Consider the following 20,574-nt stretch of genomic DNA (forward strand, 5'->3'; position numbering starts at 1 on the left):
GGTTTGTTTTATTTGAAGAAAGGAGTGGCATGATAGATAGGCCTTGGTTCCAAAAGGCTAAGCTGGCAGGCGAGCTGGGGGAGGGTTGTGAGTGGGAAGACCAGACACAGGTTTCTCATTAGACAGCCGGCCAGTGATCAGGGAGGATGGGTTGGGGCTGGAGTTAGGCAGTGGCAGTCAGGATGCCTGGGAGAGGAGGCGACAACGTGGGAGGCGACAGCCTGGAACTCAAGGACCTATTGAGTGGTGGGAGACTTTGAAGCATGGGTTAAGGTCACCCTGCCTCCTGGGGGAAGAGGGATGGGCGGTCTGACCCTGGGACGGGTCCTTTCTGCTGGGGCCTCCTGGGGGGACCCCTGCATGCAGCCCACAGAGAGCTGGGAGGGAAGGAGGTCCAGCCTGGTGGTTCATTGTGCACAGACAGCCGTGCCTGGTGGGCTGCCTCTCAGCCCCAGTCGCCTTTGTTCTCCGGCCCTGCCCATCTCTTGCTTTAGGACACGCATCTCATTTTGATTTCCCTGAAAGTTCCTTCCTGGCACTCGAGCCCTTTCTCGCACGTGGTAAAAAGTCCGCAGAGGCAGCTTCGGGACTGTGACCACTCTCCTTTGCCTCTAACGTGACCATGTGGGCTGTCACCACGGCAGCTGGGCTCTCGAGACCCCCTCTGGCCCCTTTAAGAGTGGACGCATACTCTCCAGAAGATGGCAGCTGGGCCTCTAGGACCTCCCCCTGCCCCGCCCTGCGAATGAGCCCAGCCACGCCCTCCCTGGTCGTCACCTGCTGCCCGCGGAGGGCTCTGCCATGGGCTCCCAGGTGTTCTTCCTCTGGTTCCTTTGGCTCTGTCGAGGATAGGAATGGAAGTGTCGTGTGCCCCAGATATTCAGTCACGTCTCTTCCCAGTTCAAAGCGGAGCCACCAGGATGGGGAGATTAGACGCGGGAGGGGACTGCTGGCTCCTGACAAGGCCAAACCCCCTGTAGGAGTCTGAACTCACTACTGCATTCAGTCCTTACCTGGCCCCGTGAGGCAGGAATTATCCATTCCATGGATGGGGACAAGGATCTCAGTTCTGTAGTTAACACAGGCTCGAACCTACAGCAAGTGGCCAGAGTCCAGACTCGGACGCTATTTAAACCACAATCTCACGTTCTCACTGTACCACTGGCACTGCAGTGGAAAGCGACCGGGGTCTGGTCTTGCTGTCCTCTGCACGTGCTGCTGGAGGAATTGGGAGGAAGGAACAGGATGGCCCAGGAGAATGGCATTAAAGGCGCAGTCCCCTGCCAGGCCACTTGGATGACACCAATGTCCTCATCCCCCTTGTCTGGAAAGCGGGTGTTGCTGTGACCAGTCCTCTTGTACATACTAAGAAGATGGAGCCCCAGGAGGCTGACTCCCGGAGAAGCGCTAAGATTGGAAACCAGGTCTTTTTCCTTTAGGAACTTTCCATCTCCAAAGACAGACAGATGCACACAGAAATCACTTTAACACAAAGTCTTACAAGATAAGTGCTGTATCAGAAACACCAGAGCACATGCTGCAGGGATAGGAGAGCAGGAGGCAGAAAGGACTCCTGCATGGGGGCTCTCGTGCGGGAGTTCTCTGTGTAAATAAGACTGGAAACTCTGTGAGCCTGATGCCCATCTTGACATCCGTGTGCACCTAACTCAGTGCCTCCAGTAGTAAAGCCTTCATACTTCCTTTGATTGATGCCAGGCAAGGTGCTGTGTCGTAAGTATCTCTTCCATGAACCTAAAGAAAGTCCTTCATCACGCTTATGTCAACCCAACCATCAATCCAAGGCTCAGAAAATCAAGCTTTCAATTGATTGCTCAATCAACAGGCAATGATTAGCACCCCTGTATGTTGGTCAGTGTGCTAAGGATTTGGGGTAAGAGTACAAATCAAATTGGGTTCAGTCTTTTTTTTAAAAGATTTATTTTATTTATTTGAAAGGCAGCGTTATAGAGAAAGGAAGAGAGAGAGAGAGAGAGAGAGAGAGAGAGAGAGAGAGAGAGAGAGAGAGAGAGAGAGAATGAGATCTTCCATCCATTGGTTTTCTCCCCAAATGGCTGCAATGAACAGGGCTGGGCCAGGCCAAAGCCAGGAGCCAGGAGCCAGGAGCCGGGAGCTTCTTCTAGGTCTCCCACATAAGTCACAAGCACAAACACTTGGTCCATCCTCCGCTGCTTTCCCAGGTGCATTAGCAGGGAGCTGGATCAGAAGTGGAGCAGCTGGGACTTGAACCAACACCCATATGGGATGCCAGCACTGCAGGCCTGGCCTTGAACCGCCTGTGCTACAGTGCTGACCCCTGGATCAGTCTTGGAAAGCTTACAAACTAGGTGTCATGGAGGTAGGGGCAGTACATACGTGGACAAGAAATGTGTACACATGTGAGTGCATTGCCAGGGGAGCCCCGAGCAGACAGGATGAAGGAATGACACTGGAACACCACCCGTGCAGGGGCACAGCTGGCATCCTTGTCTCCCACAGAGCCCCTTCCCAGAGAAGGGAGGCCACAGACTCAGGGTCAGACCTCAGGCTTTTGCCTGCCCAGCCGTAGACCCATGTGAGGGGTGCTTTCCACCCAAGAGCAGGTTTGAGGAATCTCGAGGGGTGTGGAGATTGGTGAGGTTCAGCGCTGCTTCATCTGCCGCCGATGGGGAACTGCGCCAGTCTCCATGGGATCTGGAAGCAGCCTGGGAATTTGTCAGAAGGCCTACTTGGCGGGAATTATCTCCCCTCCCCACTGAGTGCCAGCTGTTGGGGGAGAGCAGCATCTGCAGAGGAAATGAGAACGTATTCATGAAGTCGTCTGAAAGCCTTCCAAGGGATGGGCCCACTGTTCAGCAGAAGAGGCAGGAGTGGGGAGCTGGCTGGGTGGGGGAGGGGAGGAAGCCATGGCAACAGTGGGACAGTGGTGTCCTAAGGTCTTCCGAGAGTGCTTCAGCTCTTGAGTCTCCCCAGGCACCAGTCTGAGGTCCTGCGTGCTTTCAAGAGCTCAAGTTTGGCAAACGTGGACTTAGCTTCTGCCTCGTTCCCCGAGACCTGTTCTCACTTACCACCCAGTTTCAGCAGTTCAGCTCTGATTGTCCCCCTGAATCTATGAAGCTGCTCATCTTGGTTCCTTTTTGTTGTTGTTAAGATTTATTTTATTTATTCAAAAGGCAGAGTCATAGACAGAGAGGGAGAGACAGAAAGAGATCTTTCATCCACTGGGCCAGACTAAAGCCAGGAGCCTAGGACTCCACCCAGGAACACCACGTGGGTTCAGGGGCCCAAGCTCTTGGACCCTCCTTCGCTGCTTTCCCAGGCACATGGCAGGGATCTGGATTGGAAGTGAAGCAGCTGGGACTCACACCAGCACCCATGTGTGGGATGCCAGTACCATCGGTGGCAGCTTAAGTGCTGGCCCCAAACCTTGGTTTTCATACCTACCTCTCCCCAGGAAGAAGAGCCCTATTCCTGAACCTGATCTGGGACCCTGTCCACTACTGACGCACCTCCTACCCTCAGCTAGTGTTGGCTGTGGCTTCAACATTGGTTGTAACTTCAGGTTGAATAAGACACACTTCTTACTTTCCCAGGGCTTACATTCCATACACGTGTACTTCAAAACATTCATGGAATACAGAATTAAAAGAGAAGTTTGCTTTGGTGCAAAACATTTTGGGAATCCATGCATAGTTTTTTTTTTAAATTTCATAAAATGCATTTACTATGATTTTTGAAGACCTTTTATAGGTAGAATCTCCAAGTACCATCATGCAGGTGTTCACTACCCAAGAAGTAAACCAGGCCTGAAACCTAGCCCTCCCTCTACTCACCAGGCATGTGCCGTGTGGTAGCGTTGTATCCACCTGTGGATTTCTTCCTACAGAGATTCCTTCAGCTGGCCAAGCCATGTGTCCATTAAGTCTACTGGGAGGGTCAATTTTTATTGTTTCTACAATGGTCCCAACCATGCTAGGAACGAGACTGAGCATGTCAAAATACTGTGTGTTTGTAGTATGGGCTATGTGGAGGATGGACTCCGTGCAAAATTCTCTGGGAGCACAGAGAAGAAAGGAAGCGGTTCAGCTGGAGGCAGGCAGGAGAGCTAATGCTAATCATGTCTCTGTTCATTGAACACTCACCACCTGCCAGGCATTTATCATGCACCATTTCCTCTCCACACAGCACTTTTGCAAGGTAAATATTATTTTTCACGTTTTCTAATGAAGAAGCTGAGGTTCACACTGGCTTGCAGGAGACACGGATGCAGGGCCACACAGCTAACCAGTGACTGATCTAGAATTCAGAGCCATGCCTGTCCGACATCAAAGTTCGCACACACTGTGATGCCTCAAAAGGAAGTCACCGTCAAGTTGGGCCTTGATGGACAAGTAGGGATTTGACAGGTGACAAGGGGGAAAGAGTTGCAGGCAGAGGCGCCTGTGTGGTGTCTGGAGGACGTGACACGCTTAAGGAACATGAGGGATGTGATGTGGCTGCATCATAGGTTGCAGGAAGGTCAGTAGCTTGAGGTGCTGCTGAAAAGGCGCGTCCAGCCTAGGTTGTGAAGCTCACCGTTGACCTTGGCAAGGAGCTGGGACTGCCTTGCGGACACAGTGGAGAGCCACTGGAGTTTGGAAAGCAGCAGGGTGGTGGGACTGGATTTTGTAGGGCAGAAATAGGCTCTTGAGCAGTGGCTTTCCAAGTGTGGTTGAATCAGCAGCGTCAGCGTCACCTGGGACTTGTGAGCAATCCAGCTTAGGGGCCCCACCTGCACCTCTGGAGTCAGAAGCCCGAGAGTGGGGCCTAGCACGTTGCAGTCTAACAAGGCCCTCTCACTGGCTCTGATGCACGCTCAAGTTTGAAACCCTTGATGTCCAGGGTGGTTCAGTAGGTGGACAGTGTGGGAAAGAACTGGAAGCAGAGACCAGCAGACCAGCATGGGGGCCACTGAGTAATTCAAAGGAGGATTGAGTGATGCTCGTGCCAGTAGGAGTTGAGCAGTGCTAGTGGATGAAACAGTCACTTCCAGGACAAAGGGAGGGGGCTTGGTTATTGAGTGGGGGGAGGGCAGAGCAGGGAGGGAGAGGGACGGTTCCAGGCTGACTCTCAGTCTCCACTTCGGGTAACAGATGGATGCAGAAGTCATTAACGGTGCATGGGTAAGAGTAGCTTCGATGGCAGAGATGAGGGGTTGAGGACATGGACATGGTGAGTTGGTGAGGTGGGCAGAGAAGGCCAGCAAGGGGACAGAGCTGGGCTGGAGCTCTGCAGGGAAGCTGTCAGTGCAGAGGGGTGACAAACGGGGAGGGGCGTGCTCACTCTGTCCCCACACTCCCTTCCCTCCCTGCTGCTGCTCACCCAGATCCAAATGCCTGCCCTGCCAGCTCTCAGCTGTGTGGACCTGAACAAGTCAGCCAGCGTTTCTGACCCTGAGAGTCACCATACTCATAATGGGAATGGTAGCCGGCACCCCGGTTATGGCGAGAAGTCTCTGAAATGTAATATCCTGATTGTGTGGTGCTCTGTGGACTCTCACAGATGTTAGCTGTCTCCCCCACTTCCTTCTCCACATCAGGCTTTGCTCGCACCTCTTCTCCTGGCCCGAAGCTCAGCTCCTCAGTCTACCCCACTTCCACCCAAACACACGCGTCTGCCTGTCCCCACCCCACCCTGGCTCCTCCAGGTCCTTCCCAGGCTGGTCTGGGTCAATTTCTCCTTTCCACACCACGACTGGAGACTCTGGTGGCGTAATTTATCAACACAAAACCAATCCTGCGATGGGGAGCCCTGGCAGCCTTCCAAGGTCACCTGCAATAGCAGTGACCCCTGTGCTGTTTTCACCCCGACTCTTACCCTCTGAAGGTAGCAGGGACATACGGAGGACATACGGGGTTTCTGGACCACCTTTGGTTTGGTAAGAAGATGGTGAGTCCACTTGTCTTCTTGGACAGAGAGAAAAGTAGCTCAAGTTGGAGGTCAAGGTCTATCCCTGAGCTTTCCTAAGCTATGTTTGCTCTCTTATTAAGTGACCATAGTCATTTCCCCGATACCCTGCCTGGAATCAGCCACAGTTTCACCAGTATCCCTGGAAAAACTCATCAGGAGCCCACAAGGCGCTGGCCCTGCCATGCCCCACCCCTCACTCATGGTGCACCAACCCTACTGGCCCTCTCCTGGTTCCCTGGATGTAGCCTGCCCAGCGTCAGCACAGGGCCTTCACAGTGGCTCTTCCTTCTGCCGAACACCTGATGCCCCACATCTCTGCCCCTGTTTCCTTCTCACTCTCCAGGTCTGAGCCAGATGTCACCTCCTCCAAGAAGTGTTCTTTCCCTGTCACCCTACAGAAGTCCCACCCTCTTTCCCAGTTACCTTCTGCCACATCACCTTGTTTCATTATCTCCAGAAAATCTTGCTTATTATAAGGCTGTTTATCACTAGAATGCAAGTTCCCTGAGATCAGGAACCCATCGGTCTTGTTCGTCTTCATACTGGCAGCACCTGGAACAGGCTTCAGCATGCAACAGCACTCAGCTATTATGGGGTGGATGGATGTCTGAGTGCATGGCTGTAGGGTGGAGTAAAGGTTACATGGAATTCTGGGGCAGTGGAGGGATGCTCCACAGGCATGTGTTAGAGAGCTAGCCATTCCAGCCCCAAACCCAGAGGAACTTAGATCCGGTACCAAAAGTGCAATGCTGAGAACCAGTTGCAGGTTTTCCAACGTCCCTTTGACTGGCATTAGGGAAGCCCAGCAGGAGCCCAGCAGTGCTGGTGCCTCCAGCAAGTGGGGACTGCAAGAGATGGACGTTTTCCCCCAAGGCTGCCCTCGCATGGTGGCCATGGGGCCTGCGCACTCCTGTTGAAATTCTGCTTCCCGTTCCCGGCGCTGCCTTGCCCAGCTCCTCATAGCTGGGCCTCCAGCGCACCCTCATTGTGTGCTCAAACCCCACCCCCGACTTTTCCCAGCAGGGATATCTGCAGACAGAAGACTGTAGCCAGCCACAACCCTCTTCCCCTCCCTCCAAAAAGGGGGAGGTCCAGGGTGACTTGTGTGGCTCTAAGATTGACCCACGAGGCTCCTACTTGGTTCCCCATGGCGGAGTGCCTCCCGTCTCCCCTCTCCAAGCTTTCGTTGCCTTCATTGCGTGTCTGCTCAGCCCTTACCCACGTACACACTGATGTTCCACACGCTGCTACGCTAAGCCTCCTCCGTAAAGCCGGCTGCCTTTAGTGCCTTGAGCGTGTGTGTTGGGGCATCCCAGGTCGGGACATCATGAAGCAGGTGCTTCTAGTCGGCTCGCTCAAGACTCTATGTGCTGTGCTGAATCCCTGCTGGTTCCCGATGCAATGTTTTACCCGTCCTTGGCTGGGAATTGCTCCACGGGTAGTAAAGGGCACAGGACTATGTATGCGCCAGATGCAAGTATTATCTCATTTAATCTTTCCTCAGCTTTACGAGGTAAGGTGTTATTGACCCCATTTTGAAGATCAGGAAACTGAGGCTCTGAAAACTGACTTTGTCCCAAGGTCACAGGCTAGGAAGTGGCAAAATGAGGATTCTGGAGGGGATGGGCCCGCAGTATGCTTTTTTAACTGCCTGGCAGAGCTGCCCTGAGCTCATGCCATGTTGAGGTATGTGGTGGAGCCTCATTTGCCATCACGGCTGCTCTGGCTTCCTGGCAGGCAGGCCCTGCTCAGCCCTTGCTGTGGGTAAACAGCCCCCGGTGCGACTCCCCCTCTGTCCCCTGGCCAGCCCTCGGCAGAAGGTCTCATGGTGCTCGGCTTGCTGTCGCCATGCGTGGCCTCCCCAGCGCGCGGGTCCCAGCCAGTGCCTTGGTATGCCCAGGCAGGATTCACAGGCTGCTTTCCTTGCCATGCTGTGGCTTGTCGGGAGCAGCTGACATCCCAACCGTTGGTCAGCACGAGAGCCAGGCCCGGCTCGCCCATGCCAGTGGCGGTGCTGGCAGCCACACAGCCAGCCATCTGAGAGCTACCCCCGTTCTCTCGCAGCCTTTGCAGACCCTACAGAATCATTCCTCATCTTCTGTAGCCCTCCCATGGGTGCCCTTGCTTCATGACAAATTCCTGCCCCAGTTGTGTCCACATTTGCTATGCAAGCAACGAGACGGAGGCCCGGATCCTTTGAAATGGCAACGCGTGGTCAGCGGATGCATTGGCTCTGCTCAGAAAGACACTGCTACGTCTTGGCAGGCAGATCCTCATCCAAATCCAGGAGACACTCTGGGCAGTCCTGCTGTGTCCTGGGTGTGGCAGAGTGGTGGGCCAGAGGCCTGGCTGGCTGCCGGGGAGCAGCAGAGTGGAACACAGGCAGGACAGCAAGACAGGGCGGCTGTGGTCAAGACGACGGCAGCCGTGCATGCTGGTGTCCGTTTGGCCGACAGCGGAGGGGATGAGCAGAGGCGAGTTGGGTTAGAATGCTCAGCCTTGGAAACCTCACCAGGCCGGGTGGTGCAGCCCAAAGCAGAGGCCAGGTCTCCAGCACTCAAGGGAGTGGACAGAGGATGAAGGCAGAGTTCGGAACAGCATCATGATAGCAAGAGCAGTGAGCATTTATTAAGCACCTGCTCCGAGCTAGGCATATATTTCTCACCACAGCCTCAGGAAGCGGGAACTGGGAGAAAGCAAGTTCAGAGAGGTTAACTAAGTTGACCAAGGTCACAGAGCTAGCCAGAGGCAGACATAAACCAAGGGCTCTCGGATGCCTCTCTGGCCTGTGCGTGGGTCGTTCCCACAAAACGCTGTGAGAGCATCGCTATTGAGTCTGGCATAGACCAGCCCCCTCCTCCAGGGTGGGGCTGGCACTTGTGAGGGGGGTGTGCGATTGGCATTCCCGGGGGGAGGCGAGACTCCCACAGGGCTCGCCTGGTGTTCACAGCAGGCAGCAGCACCTCCTCGGGGACTGGTGCAATCTGTTCAGCTGTTGGAAGAAGGATCTGGACTCTTCTCCACCCACAGCAAACGCGAATCCACTCCCAACATGCAGATGTTCATTTTACCCCTCCTTGGGCGAGCAGCCGCCCAGATGTTCACAGAGCTCCACAGGAGTCGTGCACGCCCGGGCTCGCCTTTCCCGCCGGTGTGGGATCACCAGGCTGCGGCACAGCCAGGGTGGGCGCTGCAGCCAGCCACCGTGTCGCCGCCAGGCCTTGGAGCCCACGCTGTCCCCGGGGGGTTTGATTCACGGTGACCATTTCTCTCTTCTTCTTGGTCACATCCCCTGTTTAAAAACCGCTCTTGTTGCAACAGACACGGAGAAGTGTACAAGTCATTATTCAGCTTGACGAGTGATCGCTAAGGGGACATCCCATGTAGTCACTGCCTGGGTCAAGGAATAGCCCATTGCAGCAGCCTGAAGACCCCGTGGCCCCCGCTCGCTGCCTTTCACCACTCTCTAGGCCGCCTCCCTCAAAGGTAGCCGTTATCCTGAATGTAGCACCACGTGGCTTCACTGACCCTGCTCCTCTTGTCTCTCAAGACTGCTGACCTTAGAGGCTGCTGAGGGGCCCAGATCTGCTCCATGGGCACTGACTTCCGAGCTGTTCTTACGGATGGGCACATGAGCCTTGTCCACAAGGCAAGACGCCTCTTGGCAAGCAGAGCAGGTGCACCCGGGAAGTGGCCAGAGGGCAGAGCAGGTGCACCGGGAAGAGTGGCCAAAGGTGGATAATGCTGCCTCTGGTTCTCTTTCCCAAACAAAAACTGAGCATCCATGAGAAAATGCCCTCCTTTGCTTTGCACTGTTTAGACTTGTGCATACAGCAGTAGGAACTGTGGAAAGGACTGGATGCTGTCTACTGTGGCAGTCGGATTGGTCAGCTCTCCGCGTCCCTGCTGGGGTGGAGCCGGCTGAGCAGCAGGGGCGGGTGCGCACTGGCTGTGAGGGGGGAAGGCGTGCCACAGAGGCCTCCAAGAGTTCTCTGTGGCTGTCAACAGTACTCCCAGCGATCGCTGCTGCTCTATTTCACCCAACCAGAGCGGTCTTAATAGCACGCCTGTGACTCACACCATATCCCTAATTACACGGCTGACAATGGATGGCAAATGCAGAGAGTAGCGCGAGCCGATGGTGCTGTCAGATTCTCACAGCCGCAGAAGCCACCTGCCGGGGCTTGCCTAAGTGTGCCCATGCAGGCCGCCGCACAGGCCTGACCCCTGTCGTCCTGTGTGGGCAGAGGGGCTGGCCAGGTCAGTGCGAGCCCCTGCCCGTAAGGTTGGTGCACTGCCAGCTTCATTCCCAGGAGGGCCAGTTAGCATCGCTCAGTGTCAGCGCCCCATGCTGCATCTGGGACCTGCAGCTGCATTTCCGGCAGCCAGCAGAGATGGGCGACAGGCAGAAGCAGTGGACACACAGGTGGGCGCTCAGCACCCGACCTGAGGAGGCCAAGTTGCCACGTGGCTTGGATGTTTGGTTCATCAGGGCGGCATTTGGATTACGGCGAATGTACCCTCCTGAAACCCAGACAGGAGTCCGTTTCTGTCCTTCCTTTGGTGTGGGAGTGGCGGTCAGTCATCAGGAAATCAGATGTGACCCTGACGGCAGAGGCGGCAGTGACGCGAGGAAGCCACGTGCCAGCATCAGGCCCTGCCTGCACCCAGACTCTCCCTTCCGTCATTTTTGTGTCTCTCAGCCGCACAAACATGTGATGGCCTACAGACTGTACCTTGATGTGCTGACCATGGGATTTCCTCGCACTGTCTTCATCAAAACCTGCTGGGTTTTCTGAAACAATGTTTGAGACAATGAAATTGCAGTTAATCCTCTAAGTTGCAAGACTCAGGCTACCAGTTGCTACCTAACATATCCTATGCACCAGGCACTGTTCTAAGCTCCTTCCTCCAGTCACTCATTTAAGCTTCACAACACGCCTGGGAAGTAGGTAGCATAACTACCCCCATTTTCCAGAAGCAGAAATGGAGGCACAGAGAGGTTGAGTAACTTGCCAGAGAGCACACAGCTGCCAGGTGGCTGAGTCGGTCTAAGTGTGTGTGCTCTTAGACATAACACAAAATTGCCCCTTACTCGCTGGAGAGTGAGGGTAAGGGAGTCACCTGATTGAGCTCCTCTTTCTTGGATCTTTCATTCATTCATTCATTCAACTGTGCCTCCATTCCAAGGGATTTGCCACGCGCCAGGGACTGTTCTAGATTCTAGAGAGACATGGTGCTGGGGTGGACAAGAAAGAGGTCCCTGCATCCCAGAGTTTGCATTCTAAGACAGACAACCCACGGGTAAATTGGCAACTAAGACCGTTTAGATCGCCAGTCTTGCTGTGAAGGCAAGAGCAGGCTAAGGAGCCCGAGGGTGGGGGCGATGGGGGAAGCGGGGGCCGCTCTAGAGGCTGGCATCTGAGCAGCAGAGCGTTCACGGAGAGGCACGGGCCCACACGCAGATCCAAGGCAGAAGACTCGGGTGGCTGGCTGGGGCACCTCCCGCAGCCCTGGCCGGGCGCCGTGCCGCCTCGGGGCTGTGTGGCCAGGAACCCGAGACGTCCCTGCGGTTCTTGTCCTGGGCGCCATGCACCCAAGGCTAAGAGAAGGGAACCCTTGCATCTGCGTGGTCCCCGCCCTGCGACAGGAACCTCACTTCCCGCGACAGCACCTTCCTGGCGCGACCCACCCCGACCGTGACACGTTCGTAGCTGTGTCACAAACGTTGTAGAAGTGCGTTGAGGAGTGTATTTGTACAGGTGCTGTGAAGAGGTTTCACCAGGCATCACCAGACCGTTAAAGACCGAGGGGGTCCCGGGAAGAATGGCGCAGTCTGCCTTCTCCTCTGCGGAGCGCCCCCTGCCGGCGCTGGGAAGAAGCGCTCTCCGCCCGACCTCTGTGGACGCAGGTTCCTAGAATGAACTCCCACTACAATCCCAAGAAAAACACTACTGTGCCCATTTTCGAGGTGAAGAAACTGAAGCTCGGATTTCGGGTAATGTGCTCAGCAGAGCTGGGATTCAGACATGCGTCCATCTGACCCCCACAGGGCACAAGGGGGCCTGTGATGAGAGGTCAGAGGTCATCAATATCCACTCGGCCCCCTGACCCAGCTGGATCTCTGGGTCACACGACTTCACCGGCGAATGCACTGCCAGGCCCTTCTTTCCCTTAGCTCCGGTTCTTTTCTGGAATCTGTCCTCACAGGCCAATAACACAGCCCTGTGCTGAGCCAACTAAATATTTCATGGGATTTTAATTTAACTCTATAAAGAAATCCATCCGACCCTGAGAACAGACTGTCACCTCGAGAAATAGCACCAGGGAGCACTTGGACCTACGAGCGCCATGGCCGCTTCCCCAGGAATGCTAATGACTCCCTGCTCCTCCACCTGCACAGTCGCCCAGGACTGAACAGGAAGCAGGCGTTTTGGGGTGCAGGCTGGGTTGATTGTGTGTGGGAGGGGGCACAGTTGACTAAGTCGGTGCTATTTGCTATTCCCATAACTGTCCCTATTGCCTGGTTCTGAGAGAAGGGAGACGTGGTGGGGTTGACATCCGGTGTCCCACACATTTTGCAGGTGCTACACGACCCCAAAGAGTTTTCCCCGGGCCCCGCCCACGGCAGCGGGTGGAGTGGGCAGGCAGCCTGACTCATGTGGCAGGGGAGCAGGTGTGCGCCTTCCCGGGACGTGTTATTACGAAGTCTGAAGGGTGACTCCTGCCCATGCACACAGGAGCCCGGAGTGGGCGTGAGCTACCACCGCGTGGCTCGGTGACCCCAGTGAGTCACAGCGTGGTCCCTGGGCATCTCAGGAGCTGGAGGCGGGAGGGCGAGGGGGAAAGGCTGGCAGCAGGGAAATCGATCAGAAGACAACAAGTGAGCAGATAATCTAATTGGAAATGGGCTGCGACGACACAGATGCCAGCCTGCTCTACTGCAGCTCGCAAGGACTGGGGGGTGGGGAGGGGGGGCAGCAGCTCCTCGGAGCCAGTCCGTGTCCCCGCCTCTGCCTGGGTGTAATTACCACCCCACCGCTGACAGCTCCCTAACGCAGGAGCAGGGCCCTTCTCCGCTTGGGCGCCCCATGTGACGCTGTCCAAGGTGTTACAGGGTCCGGGGACGGGGTAAGGGGAGAAGGGAGCCCTCTAGTGGCAGTCTAGGCTTCCAGTCTGCCTTAGGCTGCCGGGTGAGGCTGGTGTCCAACCAGGGCCGGAGCGTGACCTGAATCTGGTTCCTAATGTTCCGGCTTCCTGACAGCACTCCCTCCCGCGCACAGGCCTCTGTCAGGAATCAGCCTGATTCTGTTGCCAGCAGGAAGCGGCTCGAGAGCAGGCTGTGTTATTAAGGAGGCCAGGCCGGGCTGTACTGGTTGTGTGTTAGGGTCTTACGGTGTGCCCACGCTGGGAAAGTCGTACGAACAGTGCAGCAGTAGGAAGGCAAAGTGCATCGTCTTGAGGATCCGTGTGTGTGTGGCTTTCTCTGGGTCCTGGCTGTGTGGGTTTGAGCAAATTACTAACCTCTCTGGGCCTTAGGTGCTTTGTGTGCTAGTGTGTGTGCTAGTGACAGCTCACAATGCTGACAAGTGTTTGAAAGACTTGGTTTCTGCTTCAGGAAACTTATAATCTAGTGAATAAATAAGATATGCATGTGTGGGCCTGCATTGTGGCACAGCGGGTTAAGCCACTGCCTGCAGTGCTGGCATCCCGTATGGGTGCCAGTTTGTGTCCTGGCTGCTCCTCTCCCAATCCAGCTCTCTGCTAATGGCCTGGGAAAGCAGCGGATGATGGCCCAAATGCTTGGGTCCCTGCCACCCACATGGGAGACCTGGAAGAACATCCTGACTTCTAATTTTGGCTTGGCCCAGCCTTGGTTGTTGTGGCCATCTAGGGAGTGAACCGGCAAATGGAAGATCTCTCCATCTCTCTCTGTCTCTATAACTCTGCCTTTCAAATAAATAAATAAGTCTTTAAAAAATAGATATACATGTGAATGCCAGCAACAACAATAATAGTAAGAGCTAACATGTATTGAGATTGAGGCTTTGCCTGAGTTGTTTGTTTAATTTTCACAGAGGCTTCATGAGGGTGAGAACTCTGGATCAGCAAAGAGACAGGCACAGAGACGTTGAGGTCACACAGCCAGTGTGTGGCTGTGTCAGAGATGTAGGAGTGGGACAAAGAGAATCCTAGCTCCTCTGGTATCTGGGGGAAGGGTGGGCTTATTCCTGGATGCTGATCAGGGAAGGTTTACGGGGCAGGCAGCCTTAGGAAGAGAAGGGGGCGCTGATGGCTGGGCTTTTCATGTAGAGGAAGTGTGGCAGAGGAAAGGATACGCTGTGTTTGTGAGTCCGTGGAGCACGGCTGGCCGAGGGTGGGCTCCAGGTGCAGCGTGGTGGAAGCAGGGCTTATGCACGGGAGTGAGCAGGCTGCCAGGGCCCAGCTCCCAGGCTGGCCTTCTGGGCAGTGAGTCGTGGGTCATTTCTTAAGAGGACGATGGATACATTTCATGGAGCAAACTTTGCTAGAAGCATAGTATTAATGTTCAATTAATTATTATTTATTATTAAATATAATATTAACTTTTCCTGACGTGTAGTATTAATAATCATTTATTGAGCACGTACTGTATGCCAGGTAGTGTGCTTTGTGCATTACGTGGATGAGCTCATTTATCCTCATGACAGCCCTGAGCTATTATTCCCATTTTACAGATGACAGGACCTAGCTTGGAGCAGACACCATGCTGACCCAGGGTCACCCTGTAATTCATTGGCAGGGCTAGAACTGGAACCCGGTCTGATTAAGTACAGTGACCCCTGGCAGTGTAGTCCCAAGACTGACCAGGTAGAGAGAATGAGAGCTGTGGCCTTGACCCTGGCCTCATTAGGAGGGCTGGGAGGGAGCTGGCGAGGAGGACCGGCGAGATAAGGACTGGAGAGGCCCCCGTGGCCAACTGCACCGGGGGGGGGGGTGGTCAGTGATGACCATGGCTGGAATGACGTGGGCTGGAGGCCAGGTGGCGCAGTGTGCAGAGGCATGCGTGGCAAGGAAGTGGGGGTGAAAGCGAGGGTGGTACGGCTTGCCTCTCTTCCTAGAGCCAGCTGCATCTGTCGCCGGTCCAGGACACAGCCTTCGAAACCTAACTGCCCGCGCTGGAATCCTGGCTCGGCCACTTCTTGGCTGTTCAAGCTTAGGCAAGTTGCTTCATCGTTCTGTGCCTCAGTCTCCTAACCTATAAAATAGAGCTACTAAGGCAACCTGCACAAGGGGAGGGGTTGTGGCGGCTGAGTGACAGGATCCAGGTGAAGCACTTGGCTCAGGGCCTGACACACAGGAGGGCTCTGGTGCTAGCTGCACTGTCACTAATCCGAGCCTGTAGGTTAGCCGTGGGTTAAAATGCTCTTGGGCCTTTGGAGGGCTCTTCGGATGCCTGGCTGCTCCCCTGCCCCAGCTCATCTTCCAGCACACTTCCCGGGCTTCTTCCAGCCCTGAGATGCACCAAGCTTCCTCCTGCTCCAGGGCCTTGGCACATGCTGTCCCTCCCACTAAGAATGCTCCCGAAGATCCTCTAACAGATAACTCCTGCTCAGGGGGCGGCCTCAGCTCAGGAGAGCCCCTGTGGCCTCCCACACTCCCAAAGCCCCCCGGCTCTGCCTGCCTTTGGGGCTGGCCGTGACTCTCTTACAGCACTTCGCACAAGGGGCGTTAAAAAGAAAACATTTTTGACAGCTTGGAGACTGTGTGCTTCGTGCCCTGGACCGCAAGCTCTTGTTCGTCGTTGAGTCCCATCCCATAGCATGGAGTGGAAGGCCAGAAAGCAGAGAGGTCACACTGAGCCTTGAACAGGCGTCAGTAGTCAGGGAGGGGGCAGAGACTTCGCTTTCAAGGGCGGACCTCGTGACACGGTACTCACTGGGTGACCGAGTGAGCTCAGCGGCCCCTGTCATCCCTCGGCCAGAACCTGTTACCTGTCTGAGAAAAGCCTTGCCCGCTGGCCTCGGCACGCCTCCCTCTCCGGTGTTAATGGATAATGCCGGATCCCATTTTCACAGCCTCCGGCCTGGCCTTGCTTGGAATTCCGTAAGCCTTCTCAATATACAGGAGCTCTCCGGAGACAATTACCTGGGAATGAAGGTTTCCAGGAGTGCTCAGTACAGTCCTATTCTGGGTGCCGTTTTCTCATTTCAACTATAGCCTCCCAAAGCTTTCTGGAGTTAAGTGACACAATTACGGAGTTAAATAAATGACAGCAGGAAGTGGGAGGCACAAGCTGGGCAAGAAGAGTGGGGAGGCTGATGAGAGACAGCACGGAGGACCCGAAGGAGGATTCAAAGGCACCGGGAGCCCTTCTTAGCCCACTGTCCTGGGGGAGAATCACTTAATGGAAAGACACTGCCACAAGTTTGTTCCTGTGTTTTCCAAAGGATGGGGCCACCTGTGGCCTGGCAGGGGAGGGGGTGGGGTCCTCACCTGAGTCTACAGACAGAGACAGTCACACTAGTGACACACATGGAGGCAACACATCTGTGTGTGTGTTCCAGGTCACCTGGGCAAGCCCACCGGGAGCCAAGTGCCCAGGGGCCTCTGGGAGCAGTGAGCACTACAGACAAAACCAGCTAGCCCATCTCTGCCATGGCCACAACTCAACTGGGGCCAAGATCTGTCTCCAGAGGCCCATGGTGAGATTATCCTCAAGGTCAGGTTCATCATCATACCAGCACCATTGCCGGTGCAACAGCAGATGCTTGTGAACCAAGCCCTGTGCCCGGAATTCATATTGCCTGATTTTCCTTCTTGGCAATTCTAGGGGTGGGTACAAATACTAGCCTACTTTGTAGAGGAGCAAACTGAGAGGGCCTTCTTTCTTTAAAAAATGATGTGTTTATTTATTTAAAAGTCAGAGTCACAGAGAGAGAGAGAGAGAGAGAGAGAGACTGATTTTCTGTCCGCTAGTTCACTCCCCAGATGGCCACAATGGTCAGGGCTGGGCTAGACCAAAGCCAGGAGCCTCAACCGGGTCTCCCACATGGGTGGCAGGGGACCAAGCACTTGGGTCATCTTCTGTTACTTTTCCCAGGCCATCAGCAAGGAGCTGGACGGGGAGTGGAGCAGCCAGGATACGAATGGGTGCCCATATGGGATGCTGGTGTCACAGGCAGTGGCTTTACCTGCTACGCCACAGTGCCAGCCCCATGAGAGGGCTTTACATGACTCGCCTAAGATCAAAGAGCAAGGAAGTAGATGACAGAGCCCAGCCAGGACTGGCTCACACTGGAGGCTACATCTCAGCCATCGCCTTAATAGGCCTTTATTGCTGTGGCCGCACTCTACAGTTTACATGGCTTAGAAGGCTCTTGCACACCCATCGTCTCTCACATAACATTCATAGGCATGCACTGGCCCATTTTCCAGCTGAGAAAATTGAGTCCCAGAGAAGGTGAATGTGTGTTCCATGGCAAGTGAGAGGCAGAGGTGGTCCCGTCTCTTTACCAGACTGTGTGAGGGAGGACAGCCAGGTGGAGGAGGCACTGCCGAGCAGGAGGGAGAGAATTCTGTCCAAGAGGGGGCAGCAGCTGTCTGAAAGATCAACTAGGGAGACCAGCGAAGGCTTGGTCTGCTTCAGAGCCTGCCTGGGACCTGGTGCTGCCCTCAGATCCCTCCCTCGGGCTCTCTGGTGAAGCCGCTGTCAGACCAGAGCCCTGCCGAGACAAAGCTGCCTCCCTCCCAGCCAGGCCCCCAGTCCCAGGAGAAGAGCGGTGGCCGCGCCAAGCCTTCTGGCTTTGATAGCGGTGGTGGCGGCTGCGTGACCCTTCTTAAACTCCACGAGGTGACAGAGAGTGTGTTTTGGAAGTCACCTCCAGGCTGGCTCCCCGCCTGCCCTCCTTGTAGATTCCACAAACATCCAGGAGATAAAAGAGGGGATCTCTCAGAGGCAGAGCACAAAGCTCTTCAAAGAGCGCTGCCTATCAGAAGCAGGGCGAGGAGAGAGGCGTTTCTCGGGGAGGGATGCATTTATACACCCCGTGTGCCTGTGCACCCCTACGCCTCAGCACACCTGGGGACAGGTGCACCCGGGGGCTCCCTGCAGCTCTCCTGTCCCCGTCCTTCTCTTCCTCCAACAGACCCTGCCTGGGGCTCTGGGGGTCCTGATATTTCCTGGTTTTCCAACTCCCAGGTTCAAGGTCAGATCTGCTCTCCCCAGGTGGAATTTGCACCTTCCCGACTTTTCAGGATTTCCACCCCTAAAGTAAAATGTCCCCGCCTTGGGTCCCTGTCAGCTCGTCTCTTTGCTGACAGAGTAAGCTGGCGTCTCCTACCAGCTCCTTCTCCTCCACCCCTCCGACACATTTGAATCTGCTGACCGCCCAGCAAAGCGGGGCCATTAAACAGCACTAGACCTCTTACAGCCTGGCAAAGCCAAGCCTGGGATTTGACAGCTTAGAGAGCATCGCGAGGAGCCCCTTCCTCTCACAGCTGAGCAGAGCGTTCCAGAGAGACCAGGACCTGGCCTAAGGTCACAGTGAGCCCGCGACCCAGCTGTAGCAGGAGCTGGTCGTCTGATGTCTTGTCCACTGCTCTTTCCACTGGGGAGCAAGTGGCCAGACCAGCGGCCCGAGGAGCAGGAGGCCTTGGATGAGCCGCAGCACACCCACAGCCGTCTTGGCCTCCGGCGCCCGCAAGGTCAGGCATTTCGGCAGTGCCCAGCCCCCTTCCTTGTTGGTTTGGTTTCATGGCACATTATCTCCTCATCTAAAAGCGGCTTTGGAGCGTAGTGTCTTTTTAACTAAGGTAAAAGAAAATGAAGGCGCATCTTTTGGAATAATCTGATTGTGCCAAGACCCCAGGGTGCAATGGAGCTCAGGCAGATAATCACTCTTCTATACGGAGTCAATTAAACATTAAAAACACCGCCGCAAAGCCGCTTGTCACTGCCCTCTCCCGTCTCCTACTCTGCCTCCTCTGCCCCCAGCTTACTCTTGATTGGGGACAAAGACAAACAAGGCAGGGGGTGATGAGTGGGCAGGTTCCCTGCAGACCCAGCTCAGGAAAGTGTCTGTCTGTGAGCAGACAGGCACGCCACGTCCCTGCGTGTGGCCACGCTACCTGTATTCAGGAAACAGCGTCGGCGGCACTGAACACAGGCTGCTGTCCACCCCTAGCTTTCTCTCTGCAGGGACGTATGGAATTGTTTGGCACAAAGTCATTGTCAGCCAACTTCTGTAGACTTGTGAAATGATTTTCCACGTTTTAATCCAAAGGTTACCCTTTCTGGAGGACAGCCGGGTGTATGGAAAGGAAACTTGAAGACAGGGACGTAGAGTTTGGTTCATTGATTTGGATTTAAGAAAAGCAGAGAAAGTACTAGATGCCATGTGTACCTCGTGCCCGTTGTATCAGTTTTGGTTTTCCTAATCTTTACTTCAGTTCCTGGATTCCAACTCGTTTAGCTCTTGCTTCCTTGCTGCAAGTATCGGGCCCCAGTCAAGACAGAGGCACAGTAGCCACAGGATATTTGTAGTTGATGTCTGTTACTTTGCGTTCACACTCGCAAGCCAAGGCTAAGTCAGTGTCCGCGACGCTGGGGAGCTGAGATTCTGGGAGAGTCCCCAAAGGAAGGCGCCGCCGATCCGTCATCAGACCCCACTCTGTAAGCCGAGGCTTGATTTGCTTGACAGCCGTAATCAGCACCCTGCTGGGAAAACACAGAATGAGCCGTTCGCGTTGTCCACTTGTTCCGAAGAACTTCTTGCATCTGCACAGGTTCGTGTACGTATGCCTCGCTTCGTCAGGCCCTGAGTTTGTTAACCTGTGCTGGGTCATGTGACCGCTTTAGCAGCTGGGATGTTCATTGGGGTTGGGGTGTGGAAGAAACTTAGCTTTGCCAGTAGATTTGCCTTCCCATGCACAAATCATAGTTGTCTTTTGTGTGAGATGATGGCCAGTGTATCTGTCTCCCTATTTGCTCTGCAGTGGTTTGGGAAGACTCACGTGTGTGTGTGTGTATCTGTGTGCGTGTGTGACTGACCTGTTTGTACAATGTAGGACACCTCACTGTTCCTCATTTCTTTCTTTATCTTTTCCATCAACAGATCGACTAGCATTAGAAGGAGCTAAGGGAGCTGGAATGTAATTTGTTGGAGCCAGTCTGGGTTACAAGCGTAGTTCTTAAATCATAGCATTGTGTTCGAATCACGTGGGCAACTTGCTCTGCACACGGATTCCTGCTGCCTACCGGCAGAGTCTGATCCAGGAGTCTGGGGTGAGACCCGAGCCTTCCCGTGTCAGCTGCATTGGCAGGCGATTCGAAGGCAGGCGGCCCAGACTGCGTCTTGTGAAGCGCTGTTAGAGAGTTGCTGAGAAGGGCCTGGCACTCTCTCTGTGTCTTGGTTTGTGGATAAGGCCAAGGAAGCGTAGAGAAGTGAAGTGACCATGCTAGGTGGGGTAGTGTAGTAGTCACTGCAGAACGCGGACTAGAACTGAGCACCAGCTCTGGGCTTCCCCATTGCACCAGGGACAATAGAGCAGACCAGCAGGAATGGGCTCGCCTTCAACAGGAGGGATCCAAATTAGACTGAAAGAAGAACTTCCTGGCCGTGCAGGGTACTGAGGGATTCTATGGCG

The 20,574-nt window shown here is 54.8% G+C and overlaps 1 protein-coding gene across 1 annotated transcript in view; it reads left to right on the forward strand.

Annotated features, from left to right (window-relative positions):
- Window positions 1-20,574, forward strand: part of GRIK4 (glutamate ionotropic receptor kainate type subunit 4) — a 436,484-nt gene that overhangs the window by 373,436 nt on the left and 42,474 nt on the right. The window lies entirely within an intron of this gene.

This window comes from Lepus europaeus, chromosome 7 (assembly GCF_033115175.1).
Source record: "Lepus europaeus isolate LE1 chromosome 7, mLepTim1.pri, whole genome shotgun sequence".
Lineage (NCBI taxonomy): Eukaryota > Metazoa > Chordata > Mammalia > Lagomorpha > Leporidae > Lepus > Lepus europaeus.